Here is a 21,499-nt window from a genome sequence, read left to right as displayed (position 1 = left end):
GTGTGGATCACAATAAAGTGTGGAAAATTCTTCAAGAGATGGAAATACCAGACCACCTGACCTTCCTCTTGAGAAATCTGTGTGTAGGTCAGGAAGCAGCAGTTAGAGCTGGACATGGAACAACAGACTGGTTCCAAATAGGAAAAAGATTATGTCAAGGCTGTATATTGTCACCCTGCTTATTTAACTTACATGCAGAGTATATCATGAGAAATGCTGGGCTGGAAGGAACACAAGCTGGAATCAAGATTGCTGGGAGAAATATCAATAATCTCAGATATGCAGATGACACCATCCTTATGGCAGAAAGTGAAGAGGAACTAAAAAGCCTCTTGATGAAAGTGAAAGAGGAGACTGAAAAAGTTGGCTTAAAGCTCAACATTCAGAAAACTAAAATCATGGCATCTGATCCCATCACTTCATGGGAAATAGATGGGGAAACAGTAGAAACAGTGGCAGACTATTTTGGGGGGCTCCAAAATCACTGCAGATGGTGATTGCAGCCATGAAATTAAAAGATGCTTACTCCTTGGAAGGAAAGTTATGACCAACCTAGTTAGCATATTCAAAAGCAGAGACATTACTTTGCCAGCAAAGGTCTGTCTAGTCAAGGCTATGGTTTTTCCAGTAGTCATGTATGGATGTGAGAGTTGGATTATAAAGAAAGCTGAGCACCAAAGATTTGATGCTTTTGAACTGTGGTGTTGGAGAAGACTCTTGAGAGTCCCTTGGACTGCAAGGAGATCTAACCAGTCCATTCTAAAGGAGATCAGTCCTGCATATTCTTTGGAAGGAATGATGCTAAAGCTGAAACTCCAGTACTTTGGCCACCTCATGCAAAGAGTTGACTCATTGGAAAAGACTCTGATGTTGGTAGGGATTGGGGGCAGGAGGAGAGTGGGACAACAGAGGATGAGATGGCTGGATGGCATCACTGATTTGATGGACGTGAATTTGAGTGAACTCCGGGAGTTGTAAATGGACCGGGAGGCCTGGCGTGCTGCAATTCATGGGGTCTCAAAGAGTCGGACATGACTGAGCAACTGTACTGAACTGATAAGCCAGTATTTACTTGATTCAAGATTATTATTATAAACAGGATGCCTTAATCCACATAACACTTATAGTTTATCTTCATACAGCTTTTCCTCAGAAGTTCACCACAGCTTTATGCCTTAAGCAGGGTAGGTATCGATAGTACTGTTTCACAGAAGAGGAAACTGAGGCTCAGAATGGCTAAGTAACTTTCCCTCATAGACTCTCATAAGTGACAGAATAAAAAAGAGAACTTCTAGCTTCCAACCTGTGGCTCATTCCCATAGCAGCACTACCCCCTTGGACTAGCGATTACACAGCAGTGTTTACAAAGATAATGAAGTGGTAACATGGACCAGTTTTCCTTTCTCTAAAAACCCTCAGACTCCTAAGGTTTTATGTTCTTGCATTTGCTTTTTATAGTTTTTACTGCACAGCACCTGGCATCTAATAAGCATTTAGCCCTTGTTCCCAGGAACCTATCAGCTGTTGGTGGCAGTATACTTGGCACTAGAGGCTTATTTTCTTATTAATATTCATTCATCCATTCATTCAATAAATATTAACTAAGAATGTACTATGTGCCAGGGAGCAGGACTAGATGTGGGGATAAATGTTGAACCCTCTCCAAAGACAACATTTAGGAGCTTCCATCAATCAGATTGTCATTCAATTCTAGACTTCTCTTAAATGAACCTACTTTGAGAAAGATAGCAATGACTCTATATGTTAATTTGCTAAGGCTGCCATAACAGATACCATCAGACCAGGTGGTTTATACAACAGAAACTTATTTTTTCATTGTTCTAGAGGCTAAGGGTCCCAGGTCCAGGTGCAGGTAGGGTTGGTTTCTTTGGAGGTCTGTCTGCTGGGCTGGAACATGCTGCCTTCTTCTTGCTTCTTCATCATGATTGCCCTCTTGGCCCTCACATCCCTGGTGCCTCTCTGCTTGTCCGAATTTCCTCTATTATTGGAACACTGGTCATATTGGATGAGGTTGTCTTCGTGTCTGACTCTTTGAGACCCCACAGACTGTAGTTTGCCAGACTCCTCTGTCCATGGATTCTTTAGGCAAGAATAGTGGAGTGGGTTGCCATTCCATTCTCCAGGAGATATTCTAGACACAGGGACGGAACCTGGGTCTCCCACATTGCAGGCAGACTCTTTACTATCTGAGCCACCAGGAAAGCTCCCTTATGACCTCATACCACCTTCATTATCTCTGTAGAGGCCCTACTTCACCTTTGGAAGTACTGGGAGGTAGGGCTTCAGCATATGAATTTTAGGTGTGGGGACACAATTCAGTCCCTAACACTACACTAATTACTTTCCATGGAGGGTCTATCATGTGCCAGCACTTTCTAGGCACTTCTGTTAACACAGCCCTGTAAGTTAGGGTGCAGTTGAAGACATGCTCAAGGTGGCAGAGTAATTTATGGAAATACAGCTCGCTCATGGCAGGGCCTGGATGAGAGCCCGGCCATTCTGACTTGACTGTCTTTGATGTCTGTTGAATGGTGTAGAAGCCTTCTCTTATCTTGGTCTTTGTCTTTCTGAGTCCCTGGCAAGTGTTATGTTGCAGGATAGCAGTATGCATTTATTGCTCTATACAATTACATATACATTTACTTAAGTTGTCAATCAAATATTCTGGCAGAACTCTTTTTTACCCAACCAGGAAGTATTTATTGTGTGCTTATTACATACCGAGAAATGTGCGTGGTCTTTTCTAGGCAACGTCGCCGCTGATTTGCTTGTTTCTTGAACTAAGTCTTGCTAAGTTGATAGGCCATCTGGCTTTAGTTTTTTAATTATGGTGATGATTGAAACAGTCCTTTAAAATACATATTCTTATTCACATCCCTGTCATTCAGGCGAGGCAAAGTGTTCATAAATATTTGTGGAATGAATTATGGTCATGTTAAACAAGAGTTTCCAGTTTATTTTACTTAATAGCATATGTATTCTTGCTATACTTTATATGATGTATTTATGGAATTGTTGTCTTGTAATCTCAGCATGCATTACAATGGTCACTAAACATGTGGTTTTAAAGCCAAAAGATGGAGATTTCACTGGCGTGTGGAAAAGGAAAAATACATTGAATGCAATTAGTAAATGTTATTTGAGTATATTCCAGGTACTGTGAATGCACTTATTTGGTAACCAGACAGTTGTGACTTAGAAAATCAGCTAAGTAAAACCTCAGTAACTGTCATGTTCAGGGAATAGTTACTTGGTTTAACCTGTGGGTTAAAACAGAAACCCCTGCCCCCTTAAAAAATTCTCTTGTTTGACACTGTGTTTAAAATATTTTGTATAACCTTATTGCTAATATAATAAAATACATTTATAGTAGATACATAGTATACAAACACAGCATTTCGTATTAGACTTTACTGAGGATCTTTGTTAAGTCTAAACATAAATCCCTTTTTAAGTTATTATTGAAGTATTGTTGGTTTGTAGTATTGTCTTAGTTTCAGGTGTACAGCATAGCGATTCAGTATTTTTGCAGATTATGCTGTTATAGATTACACAGTATTGTACAAGATAGTGGGCTTAATTCCCTGTGTTATACAGTATATCCTTGTTGCTTATCTATTTCATATATAATGGTTTATATGTGCTAATCCCATATCCTCAACTTATCACCCCCACTCCCTTTACCCTTTGGTAACTGTAGGTTTGTTTTCTGTATCTCAACATAAATTCTTTATAAATTCCTATCTACTTACAGAATGAATGAGGTAATAACACAGTGAATTTGTGCTGCTCTGAGAACACAGTGTAGATATATTTTAATTTGTTTTTTATATTAAATCCCTCTTATGGTTTGGTTTGCTCTTTCTAATATTAGCAGAGATCAGGAAAGAAATACAGTTGATTGGATAGTCAGTTATTTGGATTTAGATGTTAGTATTTAATATTAGGGGGTTCCCAAGTGGGCGCTAGTAGTAAAGAACCCACCTGCCAGTGCAGGAGATGTAAGGGACGCTGGTTCTATTCCTGAGTCAGGAAGGTCCCCTGCAGGAGGGCATGCCAACCCACTCTAGTATTCTTGCCTGGAGAATCCCATGGACAAAGGAGTCTGGTGGGCTATGGTCCATAGGGTCTCAAAGAGTCAGACATGACTGAAGCAACTTGGCACAAACACACACATTTAATATTAGAGGTTGGAAACATGATGGCCTGAATTACAGCTTTGCCACACTCACACTGTATGTGTGAGGAAATTACCTAATTTCTCTGAACCTCCTTTTATTTATTGTTAAAATGGGGTTGAAAATGGTAGAATCAATAGGTCAGTTCAGTTCACTTGCTCAGTCGTGTCCAATTCTTTGTGACCCCATGGACTGCAGTACGCCAGGCCTCCCTGTCCATCACCAACTCCTGGAGTTTACTCAAACTCATGTCCATTGAGTCGGTGATACCATCCAACCATCTCATCCTCTGTCATCCCCTTCTCCTCCCACCTTCAACCTTTCCCAGCATCTTTTCAAATGAGTCAGTTCATTGCATCAGGTGGCCAAAGTATTGGAGTTTCAGCTTCAGCATTAGTCCTCCCAATGAATATTCAGGACTGATTTCCTTTAGGATGGACTGGTTGGATCTCCTTGTAGTCCAAGGGACTCTCAAGAGTCTTCTCCAACACCACAGTTCAAAAGCATCAGTTCTTCGGTGTCATTTTTCTTTATAGTCCAACTCTCACATCCATGCATGACTACTGGAAAAACCATAGCTTTGACTAGATGGACCTTTGTTGACAAAGTAATGTCTCTGCTTTTTAATATGCTGTCTAGGTTTGTCATAGCCTTTCTTCTAAGGAGCAAGCATCTTTTAATTTCATGGATGCAGTCACCATCTGCAGTGATTTTGGAGCCAAAAAAATAATAAAGTCTCTAACTGTTTCCATTGCTTCCCCATCTATTTGCCTTGAACTCATGGTACTGGATGCCATGATTTTAGTTTTATGAATGTTGAGTTTTAAGCCAACTTTTTCACTCTCCTCTCCTCTTTCACTTTTGTCAAGTGGCTCTTTAGTTCTTCGCTTTCTGCCATCAGGATGGTGTCATTTGCATATCTGAGGTTATTGATAGAGTTCCCATAAAATTTAAATTAGGTAATATAATTGAAGGTCTTAACTGGATGCTGTCAGTAAAGGGCAGTTGTTGTCATCCTACCCAATGACATTTACAGTAAAATTGAACCAAGTTTAGTTTACCTGGTTCTGGTTCTTTCTCTGGTCGCTGTTGACTGGGATCCTGCCAAAGGCTGCTAGTTAGCTAATGCTCCTTTCTCCTGGGTGAGACCCACCTGAGCTTCTCCCCCTGAATCTCACTCTTCCTCTAGAAAAGGCATATCCACCCAAGAGACTTGCTTGATTTAAGCCATTCTAATAGCTCAGAAACTTGGCACATATGTGATTTTCCTGGTGGCAAAGAGTAAAAATATGAACTCACTGGCATTCTTCTCCTAATAATTTAATCTCATACTATGACTGTAACAGAAAAATGGACGCAAATTTTGATAATATCTTCTTTACAATTAATTGTATGGGAGCTGCAGACTTCTTTTTACATTCTCAAGTTTTTCCCCCTTTGAGTTGTGGTGGTGGTGGTAGTCACTTGTTCACGTCCAAATCTTTGCATCCCCATGCACTGTAGCCCACCAGGCTCCCCTGTTCATGGAATTCTTCAGGCAAAAATACTGGAGTGGGTTGCCATTCTCTTCTCAGGAGATCTTCATTAAATTATCCAGTTTCTCAGCAATCCTTTTTTTACTTCCCCACTTGAACTGCCCTTTCCTCTCTCAAGTTCCTTCTCCAGCTAAAGATACTTGAATTATAAATATCCAAGTCATACCTATGGTAAGGAATAATCTCTTGCAGTATCTATAAACTTAACACTTTAAGTGAGATTAACTCTAAAACAACAGACTGGTTCCAAATAGGAAAAGGAGTATGTCAAGGCTATATATTGTCACCCTGCTTATTTAACTTATATGCAGAGTACTTCATGAGAAACACTGGGCTGGAAGAAGCACAAGCTGGAATCAAGATTGCCGAGAGAAATATCAATAACTTAAGACATGCAGATGACACCACCCTTATGGCAGAAAGCGAAGAACTAAGGAGCCTCTTGATGAAAGTGAAAGAGAAGAGTGAAAAAGTTGGCTTAAAGCTCAACATCCAGAAAACTAAGATCATGACATCTGGTCCCATCACTTCATGGCAAATAAATGGGAAAATAGTGGAGACAGTGAGAGACTTTATTTTTTTTGGCGTCCAAAATCAGTGCAGATGGTGACTGCACCCATGAAATTAAAAGACAGTTACTCCTTGGAAGAAAAGTAATGACCAACCTGAAGTGAAGTGAGTTGCTCAGTCATGTCTGACTCTTTGCAACCCCATAGACTAGTCCATGGAATTCTTCAGGCCATTGGAGAGGTAGCCTTTCCCTTCTCCAGGGGATCTTCCCAACCCAGGAATCGAATGCAGGTCTCCCGAATTTCAGGCGGTTTCTTTTCCAGCTGAGCCACAAAGGAAACCCAAGAATACTGGAGTGGGTAGCCTATCCCTTCTCCAGGGGATCTTCCGGATCCAGGAATTGAACCAGGGTCTTCTGCATTGCAGGCAGATTCTTTACCAACTGAGTTATCAGGGAAGCCCAACCTAGACAGCATATTATAAAGCAGAGACATTACTTTCCCAGCAAAGGTCCATCTAGTCAAGGCTATGGTTTTTCCAGTAGTCATGTATGGATCTGAGAGTTGGGCTATAAAGAAAGCTGAGCAGCAAAGAATTGAAGCTTTTGAACTGTGGTGTTGGGGAAGACTCTTGAGAGTCCCTTGGATTACAAGGAGATCCAACCAGTCCATCCTAAAGGAAATTAGCCCTGAATATTCATTGGAAGGACTGATGCTGAAGCTGAAACTCCAATACTTTGGCCACCTGGTGGGAAGATCTGAGTCATTTGAAAAGACCCTGATGCTGGGAAAGATTCAAGGTGGGAGGAGAAGGGGACGACAGAGGATGAGATGGTTGGATGGCATTACCAACTGAATGGACATGAGTTTGAGTATACTGTGGGAGTTGGTGGCAGACAGGGAAGCCTGGCGTGTTGCAGTCCATGCGGTCGCAAAGAGTTGGACACGACCGAGTGACGGAACTGAACTGAACTGAACTGAACTGAACTGAACTCTACAACAGACTAAATCATAAGTAAGAAAAAAAAAAATCAAAGGGGTTGAACATGTAACCCACAGCACAACTACCGTCTTTTTTTGACCCGTTGTTATTACACCACATGGATCAAAGCTAGGACACAGAGAAAAGGACTATCTGAGATGCTTGGCTGTCTTCGTTACTGGAAGTACGTTGTGACACTTTGGAGATCAGAGAGGCAAAATCTATTTCTTGCTTTCTAATCTCATTCTATAATATTACTGGGATCGAATTTTGGCCCATTAGAGTGTTACATGTGTGAGGAAAGGCAATAGAGTAAGCATGACATGCTCAAAAATGGATTTTGGAATCAAAAAGATGCATGTGAACAAATGCTAACACATATGTATGTTTCCGTTTCTTTATGTGTGAATTATGATGAACAAGACTGGTTGCCCCACAGGCTTGTGAGAATTAAATAAAACAATGTCTGAGCACATGAATTCTGTACATTCATCCATCTCTCCACCCACCCCTCCATTTATCCATCCGTCCTCTCTCTGTCTCTCCGTCTATCCACTCATCCTTCCATCTCTCTGTTTGTCTAATCAACATTTGCGACAGTTTTCTTTCATCTGGCCTTGCATTTCTATAATTAAAATTTAAAAAGTCTAGTCAGAGAAATGAGGCTTCTGACCTGGATTAAGGAGCAATGTCCTAACCAGAATTTCCGCCCTTCCACTGTGCCTGTGCTCTGACAGTCCTGGGCACGGTTGACAAGCTTTCCTAGTTTTATTCACAGGAATTGAAAGTTTCCCGTGTTATCAAAAATCTTTCCACCCCCACCCTGGAACCATCATCCACATGAGGCCAAAGGATGGATGTATAATTGGATGGTACATTGCCAGATTTTCTGATGTTTACCCAGAGGGGTGAGAGTGGGGCCATACGCACGTGACCCCTCCATGAGCTGATAATCCTGGGGGAGATCTGTGCAAAAGCATGAAGCTTTTAGACAAATCTGGCCCCAGGCAAAATGATGAATCTGACTGAGATTGTCCTCTACCTGCTGACCTCTGAGCCTGGGATCCTTCCTCCTCCAGCCCTGTCTACTCTCTCTCCCCCAGCTCTCACAGAGTTCCACCTGTCATCCTTGGTGGTACTCAGAAGCAGCTAAAAGTGCCTCCCTTCTTAGATGGTGTGTACTTTTGTTAAATAGGCATCAAAACTGCAAGTTAAAGGACACTGAGGCTTGGAAATGACCTGCAGGGCAGGGCAGGGAAGCTGATACTCTGGGTCTGCTTGAAGTCCAGCCTTTCCATACAGAGAGGAAGGGCACGTGGTCGAAGAAGCTGGGCAAAGAGGATGGCAGGTTCTTTCCCCCTCCCTCCGCTAGCAGGTCTCATGTTGCATGGCACAGTTTAGTCTCCAGCTGGAAGTTACTTTGTGGTTCTCCCCTTTTGGGCCTCAACCATCAACTTCCAAAGAGTGGAGGTGGCAGTCTGGACCCTCCTGGGCCTACACATTTATACCTTTTTTGGGGAGCACAGAAGTCTAAAAGCTGGATGACCACTTCCCATGCTACCTCTGAGTGACTGTGCAAAACATCCATTGAGCTATCTTTATTTTTTTTTAAGTGGGTAGCTGTCCCGTCCTTCAGGGGATCTTCCCAATCCAGGTATCAAACCCAGATCTCCTGCATTGAAGGCGGATTCTTTACCATCTGAACCACCAGGGAAGCCCAAGAATATTGAAGTGGGTAGCCTATCTCTTCTCCAGTGGATCTTCCTGACCCAGGAACTGAATCGGGGTCTCTTGCATTGCAGGTGAATTCTTTACCAGCTGATCTACTAGGGAATACTAGGGAAGCCCGCCCCTTTTTTTTTCACTTTCTCATTGCCCCTTGCTTTTTTTTTTTTTTTTTTCCCTTATTTTCCTCTTCTTTTTCTTTTTTTAAAATTTTAATTGGAGGCTAATTACTTTACAATATTCTGGTGGTTTTTGCCATACATTCACATGAATGAGCCATGGGTGTACATGTGTTTCCCATCCTGAACCCCCCTCCCACCTCCCTCCCCATTCCATCCCTCAGGGTCATCCCAGTGCATCAGCCCTGAGCACCCTGTCTCATGCATCGAACCTGGACTGGCAATCTATTTCACATATGGTAATATACATGTTTCAGTGCTATTCTCTCAAATCATCCCATCCTCACCTTCTCCCACAGAGTCCAAAAGTCTGTTCTTTTTATCTGTGTCTCTTTTGCTGTCTCGCATATAGGGTCATCATTACCATCTTTCTAAATTCCATATATATGCGTTGATATACTATATTGGTATTTTTCTTTCTGGCTTACTTCACTCTGTATAATAGGTTCCAGTTTCATCCACCTCATTAGAACTGATTCAAATGCATTCTTTTTAATAGCTGAGTAATATTTCATTGTGCATATGTACCACAGCTTTCTTATCCATTCATCTGCTGATGGACATCTAGGTTGGGAAGCCCTTATTTAAAAAAAAAAAAAAAGATTTATTTTTGTCTGTGCTGGGTCTTCTTGCTGAGCTGGCTTTTCCCCAGTTGGGGCAGGGCAGGGGCTACTCTCTTAGCTGCCGTGTGCTGGCTGCTCGCTGCAGTGGCTTCTCCTGTTTCAGAGCATGGGCTCAAGGGTGAGTGGGCTCAGTAGTTGTGGCCCACAGGCTTAATTGCCCTGTGACATATGCGAATCTTCTGAGATCAGGGATTGAATCATTGTCCCTTGCATTGCAAGGCAGATTCTTTAGCACTGAACCACCTGGGAAGCCCCTGGGCTATCTTTAAACATCATCCTGGCAAATATTTGCCTTTTCTGCTACATCTGATACAAATAATTTCATAAAATTCTATCAATAGAACATTCAACAGGATACAACAAATTCCAACAAGATCATTTAGGAACTTCTAACTCTTAAACCTTCCCTCTAACACTGGGAAGAAGGGCAAGACAGTATTTAACTTTCTACCTCTGATAACAAGGATGAACTAAAGACCAGGAACTGTAGGTTTTATATTCTCTTCACTGTGCCAGGTAATGACAATGTGTGGTGGTCCCTTCCCCTTAAACAAATTTGATTAAAGCAGATTACTAGTTTTTTAAAAAAAGCAGAGTCTGGGAGAAAGGACATCTTTTTATGACAACTCACTTATGGTTTTGAAGTGTGCTGTAAATGGTAAGATCACAGTAAGTAACTTAGCTGAAGTGTAATAATTGGGTTCCAAGTGTTATGATTGATACATTTCATTGAAAATAGCACCCTGAGGTTTTTCCAAATTAAAGATGAAATCTAAATAAAACCTTAAATAACCCATGTGGAAATACTTTATTGTAGTTAATAACCAAGCAAAAATATGCTTATTTTGTCTGCAGGCTCATTCCAACAGATTATATCTATTGTGGCTTCCCTTTGAAAGGCATCTCACTTGGCTTATGTAAAAATAATAGCATTCCTAACTATTAATAGCAAATAAGAGAGACATTTATGGACATTCATACATCATTTATAAATGACCCTTATGAATAAAGTGTTACAATGATTCCATTAGCATTAAGTTCCACAATTATGGCCTGTGTAAGAGAGACATCTTTCTTTCTTGAATGCCCATATAAAAAGTTGCCATTTACTTTGCTAAAATTATATCCATAATGCTTCCATGTATTTCAATGCAGCTAAATGACTATGCACCTAAATATTAATACATAGACATGGATGTATCCCTATATGTATGGGAAACCCATGGGGTCCTTAAGAATGTACCTCATTGGGCACCAGGGCACATGACCATGTCTAGTCCTTGGACAGTGGAGTTAAGAACAAGATGGGGCTTCCAGAGTTGGCTTGGACAAACTGGTAGGGATTAAGGCCCTTGATAGGGACCTTGATCTTATTTTTTGCCTCTCCCTGGCATCTTTCAATCCAGATTCTTGGGCACTGAGTTCCCCCTTTACAAGGATTTCCAACTCTGGAGTCAGCTACTTACTCCAACTTCTGATGGAAGGGACAAACTAGGAAACCAATAACTAGGTTTCGTATCCCTCTTTGTGTGCTTGGTAAAGTCAATGTGCAATGGTGGTTCTGTCCTTTTAAACAAATCTGATTAAAGCAGATTATTAGTTTAAAAACTTTTTAAAGAGTCTGAGAAAAGGCTATTTTTCTATGGCAGCTCACTTGTAGTTTTCAAGTGTGTTGTAAATGGCCATTTACACAGTAAGTCATTTAGCCAAAGTGTAGCATCTGAGTTCCAGGTGTTATGATTGATACATTTCATTGAAAATAGCATCCTGAGGTTTTTTCAAATTAAGATGAAATCTAAATAATACTCAGATTTTCCAACTCTGGAGTAATTAAGCTAACATCTTTCCTTGATGACCTGGTGAGAGAAGCATCTTTCTGTGATGGGAACGCAGAACATGAGAACTGATGGTTACTGAGCTCCTGCATTGTGTCAGGCACTCACTGTGTAACCATGATCTTGCTGACTCTCGTAACTACCCTGTGTCGATTTGCATGTTGATGATGAACCTATGAGCTACAGTCTTACACTTTTTCCCTTAGACGAGGAAACCAGAGCTCAAAGATGTGACATAAATTTCTCAAGACCACACAGAGCATGACAGAAAGGGTTTGATCCAAACCTCTGCTTGTCCTATCATATACCCCTCGACCCTAGGGCTCTGCCTGAGATCAGGGTACCAGGTCTCTCAAGCTCTTTTCATTAATAGTCTGGATGTAAAACTACTTTGAGCAGAGTTTACTTTATGTAGGATGTTATTGTGAATTTTGTCTCGGAGTGCCAGGAGACTGTCTGGGCTATGAGTTGGAAAGATTGACCCAAGGACAATGCCTGCAAGGCAGTTATAATGAAGCCTATTCTCCAGCTATTGATTTACCATATGCTGTCATCCCTTGGCACAGTCCTGCATCTTCTTAGCGAGACCATCTATGGGGGGCAAGAGGTCCTAGCTGTGGCAGGGATCATTCTGATGTGCTATTTTCATGGTTCCTTTTTATTTTTAATTTTGTTTTATGTTTTAAATTCTTTTTTTTTTTTTTTTTACAATTTAAAGCCTGCTATCCATTTACAGCTATTACAAAGTATTGGCTATATTCCTCATGTTGTACAACACATTGGTGAGCCTATATTACACCCAGCAGCTTGTATCTCCCACTTCCCACCCCTATACTGAGCCCCCCATCAACAGGTAACCACTGTTGTTCTCTATATTTGGGAGTCTGCTTCTTGTTTTGTTACGTGCACTAGTTTGTTGTATTTTTCAATTTCCACCCAATTTTCTGAGATTCTTGAGGGGAGGGCAGTGAGCTGGCTGCAGTGCCCCTTCCCCATTTTTTTTCTCAGTGACTTTCCTACACTCTCCTTGCAGTGACTGAAGCATTTGGGCAGCAAAAAGGGGATCCTCCATTAAAAAGTTGAGGAATCCTTTGCTTGGGAGTGCATATAAAGATGAAGAATGAGGAATTTTAGAAGTGGAAGGGGACCATTTGCTCCACCCTTAGTATTTGTACAGAAGACACGTATTTATTGTGCTTAAGAACCAGCCAGACCTGAGTTTCCACCTCTGTAACTCTGTCACTTACTAGGTGTGAGAGTGCAGGCAAATTATTACCTCTCTGTGTCCTCAGTTTCTCATCTGCAAAATGGGAATAATAATGGCACCTGCTCCATAAGGCTTTGAGAAAATGAAATGAAATGACCCCTGGTCCAAAAAAACTTCCAATAAATGGTAGCTCCCATTATTATTATTATTTTTTATATGTGTTTTTTTTAAATTTATTTTTACTTGGAGGATAATTGCTTTACAATATTGTGTTGGTTTCTGCCATACATCAACATGAGTCAGCTATACTCCAGCTAAGATCATACTGCTAGTTTGTAGCACTTCTGGCACAGGCCTTGGGACCCAGGTCTCCTTGTGTGTGCATGCTCAGGCATTTAGTCGTGCCCGACTCTTTTCTACCCCATGGATCTAGCTCACCAGGCTCCTCTGTCCATGGGATTTCCCAGGCAAGAACACTGCTGTGGGTTGCTATTTCCTTCTCCAGGGGATCTTCCTGACCCAGGAATCGAACCCATGTCTCTTGCATCTCCTGCATTGGCAGGCAGATTCTTTATCCCTCAGCCATCTGAGAATCCCCAGGTCTCCTTACTTAGACCAATTCTTTTTCCTCTCTGTTTCAATTCGAGATAGATTTATAATTTTGATATCAATTTTTAATGTCAATCTATAAAATGTTTATAGCTGACCAATAAAAACAGACTGAAAGCATTATATTACTAATTTTGACTTTATTAAATAACTCCAGTTGCTGCTTTAGAATAGGCTGTGTTTGCTAGTTTTCTGTTGATTACATCAGCATTCAATCAACCCCAGCAATTGTCTGTTTCTACATGTTATCAACGATTAACTAAAAAAAGAATCACTTTTTCCATTCTATTCTATATCTTCATGCAATATAGCTTCATCCACCATATAATTCACTAAAGAGTTTGTCACTCCAAAATTGTGTTTTTCCCTTTGAGGACAAGAGCAAGTCAGATAATGACCTGTTCTGATGAAAGCAATTGGAGTCTATGAGTACTGATGTTATAATTTGCAGTAGGAAAGCCTTGCTAATATTTACAAAATAAATTGTAACTTCACAAATAATTTATCACTGCACATTGTTTTCTTTTCTTTTCTTTTTGAAATTATCAGTCTTAACCCTAAAATTAATTCCAAGGAAAGTGTAATATTTTCATGAGAGTAATTGTTTTCACTGTGAAATTTACTGATTAATAGAGTAAGATCATGAACAAGGAATCACTGTTTTTTTCTGTAAGATATAATGTTAACATACAGCTTTAATGTCTTCCAAAAACTTTTAAGACTAATGAATCCTGAGGCCAAAATATCTCTTTTGTAAAGAAATAGGAATCAGAATAAAATTTTAAGGTTAATTGTGTTTATATGCATGAGTGATGATTGTATAAGGATATTAATAATAAATTATAGAGATTTATAAATAAGTTATCTATGGTAAACTAAACCAGGACTTATAATTTCCTCTTTTACTTTGTATACATTGAGCTACTATTTAACTATAAGCTGTTTAGCAATTAACTGCAGATGTTTTCAAACTTTTATGGATCTCCTCTGGAGATAAGCAAAACCAGATATCTGTTGTAAGAGATATTAACTCTATAGGCTTTAGTTTATACCAACAATTATTTAGGGATTTCTTGGTTGTTTGTTAAAATTTACTGTTTATGACAAGCAGACATCTCATAATTCTATTCAAAACTCAAACTGAGTCGCATGAAAGCCCCTGTTTTGAAAGATCAAGACAAACTGCAAGTAAATCACCTCAGACCTTCAAACAGTTTTCAAAAACCATCCGACCTGAAAGAGACCATTTACTTCACATAATTGAAACTGAGCTGCTTTTGTTAACCTGGGCCTTTTTCCACACTTGTCCTGATATCAACATTCCTCAGAGAATGCAAAAGCCCTCCTGACTTCTAGTATATCCTGTTAAATAGGAATTTTATGAAAATATCTTAAAGAGAAATAAAATGTGAAATATAATAATTGTTGAAATCCAACAATCTGACACTTGTTAGGTCTCCTCTGACTTACATTTGTCATACTGTGCAGAGGGATCAATATTTATCATTACACTTGGATTCTTTTATGAGATAGAAGGCTGCCAATTTTGTAGTAAATTGAGTGTGACAAGGACTTGGACAAAGGCCAGCATCAAAACAGGCACAGAAAATGTGTTTTTACCACAGTGGAACGAGACTAGACAAACTTGCATTGTTTCTGTCAGCTTTATGATAATTAATTTCAACCATATTATCTGAATTTAAAAGTGACGTTTATTCCCTGGACTGATTTCCTGGAACCTCTCCAATTTCCCTACCCTATTTTGGAAAAAGCTTGGCTAAAATATGAACGAATCATTAAGGATTGATGTGTTACAGAAGGTACATATTTGTTTAAAAGATGACACCTTTAAGACTTGAGTTTAAAATGACATTAGTAGAAAAGAAAATATATGTGAGAAAGGACCATCACCCTCCCTGGCACAGCTGGAGTGCCTTGAGATGGAAAGTCAAAAGGGCGGACTATTAGCAGACCTATTGGGCCAGCGGTATGGATCTCCATTCCTCACGGAAACCTATGTTGGCTCATTTGCTGGTGGTGGTGATTGACTGTGGGGTCGTATTATTGCCTGCTGTTCCCCCTCCCTCACTTCGGGGGATAGCAATACAGGAACCCTCAGTCAGGGCTCCATCGATTATCCTCAAAATTTGCTCCTGTTATTGACCATAATGTGGGGGGAGGTGGGAAGGCATGCCTCTGAATTATTCAGAATGAAAATATACACAGAAGAAATCGATAAGGCACATCTGATATTAAAGACAAATTAAAACAGGCAGTGAAGGGGGGTTGGAGGCAGCTACTATGTACAGAGAAGAAGGAATTCTGGAGATAAAGGAAAAGTGTTTTTTGCTTTCTGAAAAAAAGATGTCATGGCTGTCAAGGCTTTTCAAAATTAATAGCTTTATTAATGGAGGCATTAGGGCTTCCTGGCCAGATAGTTCCTTATAACTGTTAGAACTGTACTTTGAGATGGCCCGCTCCGTAATTTCTTCCTAATGTTACCACTGTCTTTTTCACTTAAGTTAAACATGCAGTGCTAGAGGGATAAAATTGTGGGGAAAAGATCAGGTCAAAACCTGGATTCTAACAAATAACCAGGCCCTGCACTAAGTCCTGGTAGAATTTGATAGGAGTTAGAAATTAAACAAATGGAATAAACGTGCCCTTCTTACCATCACAGTCATGAGGAACATAACTGTTTTGTAAGAGCCAGCTCCCCTGAGGCTGCTCCCAGCAGGTAGGCGTTAGGAAATCTGGCACAGAAACTTCATCCCATTTACTCGGGATTTCTGGTGGGGGAGAAGAATCTATTCAGAATTATTTTAGTGGCATTGAAGTGGACAACTTGGAGCTTTCTGGAAATTTGATTCCCTGGGCGGGCTCTGTAGAACTTGAAGTTCCCTCTGCCTCTTTTTCCTTAACGAATAGGTGAGTTTTGTCCAAGCTATCAAAAATAGTTGCTTAGTGTCTCCACCTCACTTTGTCTGTGAGGCTTTTAGTCTTGCTTATTCATCTGTTCTCTGCAGGAGGCAAATTACCCAGTAGCCCAGGAGACTGGAAATCAAGGCCCTCTGCCCTTTCTAAGGCTCAGGGACCAGCTTGAAGAACTGGGGGATTTATTAGGGAGGCGGTAACCATCTCCCTTGACTCTTGGTTGAAATGCCACTCAATTCGGAGTGTTCACCCAGAAGACTCGGTGGAGAGAAAGCATTCACCAGGAATGTTCCTTCTCCAGCCCTCCTTCTGAGGGGAGGCCCCTAGTTGGGGAAACCTGCCTGTGACATTAGCAGGGTGATTGGGAAGCACTTCGATGACCAAAGATGAAACTTTTTTTTCAACTCATGTATTTTTGATTCTTAAATAACGTCACTGCTTTAAAAAGTTAATGTGTTTTAAAAGCGTATGATTAATATATATACTGATATAAAGTACTTCAGCCGTGTCCAACTCTTTGCGACTCCATGGACTGTAGCCCACCAGGCACCTCTGTCCGTGGGCTTCTCCAGGCAAGAATACTGGAGTATTCTTCTCCTCCAGGGGATCTTCCTGACCCAGGGATCAAATCCAGGTCTCCTAGGTTGACAGGCAGGTTCTTTACCACTGGCGCCACCTGGGAAGCCCTAATTAAGGCATATAGCTATACAACACATCATGATCAGTTCGGAAAGGTGCATGGGCAGTGTGATTTGACTTCTATTTCACAGCAGTTGAGATTCTGCTGATGGAAAGTTGTTCAATGTTCGATATGTGAAGATTTTGGTAATTAAAACAATTTTTTTAATTTTAATTTTTATTTCAGTTTCAAAAAAACTAATACGGAACCCAGTACACTTGTGACTTTTTCAATTAATGCTCACAGGTGTTAGGTAGGCTGGGATTCCAAAGATTTTGGTAATTTTTTATGGCCATACCAAAACCATAGAGGTGGGCTGTGCCATTGCTTCTAGAACTTTCCTTGGCATGGTCTGTCAATCGGAGTTATTACTACTGAGAATGGTCAGAAGAGAGAAGAGAAGTATATTGACTGACCCCCACTTGGGCTTCCAGGTCCAGGCTTTCTTCCTTATCTGTACGCTAGTCACTTTCCCACCTCTCAGATGCTATCCCCTAGCCTCCCGCTCACCCTCTAGGGGACTGTTTCACTCTTTTCCTCTCTTCATTATCCTTTCTCTTCCAAACTCCGACTCTCCTGCCCTTTGGCCGCCATCTTCCTTCTCACCTGTGGCCTTGCTTTTCCCTGTCATGAGTAATCGGCAGGAATCAGATAGCATTTACACATCTTCCTGAAGCCAGCCTCCGTACCTTTCCACCTGCTCTTCCTGGTTCTGGCCAGGGCTCCCACAGGTAAACTAGTTTGTAACTCTTTTACCTGCTCAAGGACTTTACTCCAGCAATGTTTTCTTTCCTGCATCATCCGATTATCTTTCTATCAGATAATTCCCACTGATCTATAGACATGGTGCTGTTTCTCTTAGCTGAAAAGAAAGAAACAAAGACCTTTTTTGATTCCATTTCCTCCTCAAGCTACTATTTGTTTTCCTTAGCTTTTCAGAAAAGCTCTGTAAGGAAATTACCTATGCTACTACTTCTAATTACTTTCTTCCCATGTATGTTTTCTAACTTTTTATTCTGACAGAATTTTAGATTTACAGGGAAATTACAAAATATTGCAGTACATTCCCATACATACATCCTTCACTTAGCTTCCTTTAATGTTAACACCTTGCATGACCACATCATATTATCAAAGTCAGGAACTCCAGTTTACTCTTGAACCCACTGCAGTTATACTTTCTTACCTCCAAATAAACAATGACCTTCACATCATTGAACCCAAAAGTCAGTTATCAGAACTTAACTTATGTTACCCATCTTCTCTCCCTCACAGGGTTGGTAATCCCTTCACCCCACACACTTTTGTCCCTTGGATTCCAGGTCATGTCCACCACACTTGCCTTCTTTGGTTTTATTGTCAACCCTTGCCTCTTCTTGGTGCTCTTCCCTGGTTTCTCTATCTTTTTGACCTCTTAACATCAGAATGTCCCAGAGTTTAGTCCTTAAAGGACCCTCTCTCTACTGTCCTGACTTCCCTGGGCCTCTCTGGTGGCTCAGATGGTAAACAATCTGCCTGCCATGCAGGAGGCTGAGGCTTGATCCCTGGGTCAGAAAGATCCCCTGGAGAAGGGAATGGCAACCCACTGCAGTATTCTTGCCTGGGAAATCCCATGGACAGAGAATCCTCATGGGCTACAGTCTATGGGGTCTCAAAGAGTCTGATACAACTGGACGACTTTCACTTTCACGGTCCTGACTCACTTGGTGATCAATCAGCTCCCATTGCTTTAAATACCATCTGTATACTGGTGACCTTCACACTTTCCATCTTCAGTTTAGACTTTCCCTCCAAACTCTAAATATGCATGTCCAGTTGTTTACTTTTATCCTTTCTTTGGAGGTTTAACAGGTGTATCAAACATAATATTTCTAAAACTGAATGCTGTTCTTCTGTTCCTCTAAACTATTTCTCACACTGTAGTCCTGGTGCTGGAAAATGGCTGCTTTATCCTTCCAAGTATTCAAGACAAAAATTCTGGAAAGAGATGCTCCTCTTTCTCTCCTATCTCACATCCAACCTCCAAGACAGTTCTATTCACTATATCTTCAAATTCCATCTAGAATCCAATCACTCACTCTTCAACACCTTTTCTGCCAGAATCCTGGCATGAGCCCCATGATCTTTTCCTGGGTTATTTCCATAGCTAACTCACTGGATCCCGTCCTCTCCCTCCCCCTCTCATCTATGCTTCGTCTATAGTGACCTTCAGTTCAGTTCAGTTCAGTCGCTCAGTCGTGTCCAACTCTTATTAAATCATAATTAAATCATATTAAATCATAAAACAGACCACATAACTTCCCTGTTCAAATGGCTCCCCACCTTCAATGGCTCCTTGTCTTGGCCAGAGTAAAAACCGACTCTTATTAAATCATAATTAAATCATATTAAATCATAAAACAGACCACATAACTTCCCTGTTCAAATGACTCCCCACCTTCAATGGCTCCTTGTCTTGGCCAGAGTAAAAACCAAGCCCTAATGAGGCTGCACTTGAGCCGATCATCCTGTCTGCCACCTGTCTGACCTGGTCGTCCTATCTGCCACCTGTCTGCCACTCCTTCACACGGCTCCCTTTGTTCCAGCTACACTGGTCTTCTTGCTACGCTCTGAATATTCTGGCCTGCTCCTGCCTCAGGGCCTTTACACTTGCTGTTTCCTATTCCTGGAATATTCTTTTTTTCCTGATATCCTCATGACTGGTTCCCTTACCTTCACTGAAATGCCATTTGTCAGTGAGACCTAGCTTGGATCACTATATTTAAAACTACTTTTTCTCTTTTCCAAGAGTTCTTGTCTTCCTTTCTGTTTTTTTTTTTTTTTTGAATTTCACTTATCTATCTATCTATCTATAGATATACATCTTACTTTATTATTCTCTGTGTCTTTCTGTGTGTATGTGTGTGTGCTCAGTCATTTCAGTCATGTCTAACTTTGTGCGATCCTATGGACTGTAGCCCACCAGACTCCTCTGTCTATGGGATTCTCTAGGCAAGAATACTTGAGTGAGTTGCTGTGCTCTCCTCCAGGGGATCTTCCCCACCCAGGATCAAACCCGTAGTGTCTCTTAAGTCTCCTAAACTGGAAGGCAGATTCTTTGGTAGCAGGTTCCCACTAATACCACCTGGGAAGCCCCCGTGTCTTTCTACTAAAATGCAATTTCCACAAAAGCAGCCATTTCTTTTTTCCTTGACCATTACATCCCCAGTTTTTACACATTGCCTGCAGTACAATATATCTTCAAAAAATATTTGTTGAATCAATGCATGATGGCACCATATTTCCATAAGACAGACCAGGTAAGTATTTTTGTTCTCATTTAATTGGGAAGGAGACAGAGAAGAAAGCATTTAGAGGTTAAATAACTTGTCCAGAGTAACAGAAGTTTGAAATGAGAGTCCAGTTCTCTCAGCTTCCAGTGCTTGGGCATTCTGTTACTTGTGACATTCAATTCAGGAGAGGGTATCGATCTGGAGATCTTGCTGAACTTGGCTCGGCTAGGGTTATCAAAACAGACCTGGGGCAAAGGAGTACACACTCAAGTCACTGGTGGTCAACCAGTTAAATGTTTTGGATCCAGACTTCTTTTTACAAGAGAAGAATTCCAACTAAGCTTTCACTGCAGGATGACAAGAAGGAACATTAATCTGCTGGAGCAGCTGTTTGCTCTTATAAAATACATCAGTCTTCATCATAATGGAAAATCCAAGAGGCGGCTTGGCTGATTGAAATGAAAGTCAGTGGAAATCAAGGAATCATCCATGATGAATTATTAAGAAACTGTTTCTAAATTAAGCCTTTTGGATGAGCAGCAAACTGGACGGCAGCTTGCACAAATGTATGTTTTCCTCACTTTTCTAGTAGGAGAAGCTACATTAGATGGACGCCAACACATCAGTCAAAGACCCCCCAAACAGGTGTGTGAAATGCCCATCCATCAAATGGAATCTCAGCCACTCCACAGCAGACTGATTTGGAACCCGTTCAATGGGTAATGCACAGGAAAAGAGAGGCTGTGCAGAGCTATTAGTGGGAATTCAAAAGAGCATGGAAAACACAAATTGGTGCTGGAACGAAAGCTGATGATCTACTCAGCAGTTTGCTTACTCTGATGTAGACTGTCAGTCTGAGAAATGGAAGAAATAATTCAGGCACGAGATTGTGGAAAGGGCCTATTTTTTTTAAATGAATCTTTTGCTTTAGAAAAGTTTTAGATCCACATAAACATTGCAACAAGATGCCAGATTCCCTTATATCCTACAGTGTTCTCCCCCTTATTAATATTTGACGTTAGTGCAGGGTATTTGTTACAATCAATGAACCAATACTGTTGTATATTATTATTTACTGTAAACAAATGCATTATTATTCAGATTTTTTTAGTTTTAAGCTAATGTTCTTTTGTTTCTTTGTTTCAGGATCCCATCTAGGTTACCACATTACACTTAGTTATCATGTCACCTGAGGCTCCTATTGTCTCTGA

The sequence above is a fragment of the Capricornis sumatraensis genome, chromosome 12, assembly GCF_032405125.1.
Source record: "Capricornis sumatraensis isolate serow.1 chromosome 12, serow.2, whole genome shotgun sequence".
NCBI classification, from domain to species: domain Eukaryota; kingdom Metazoa; phylum Chordata; class Mammalia; order Artiodactyla; family Bovidae; genus Capricornis; species Capricornis sumatraensis.
Note: the sequence above shows the minus strand (reverse complement) of the source record.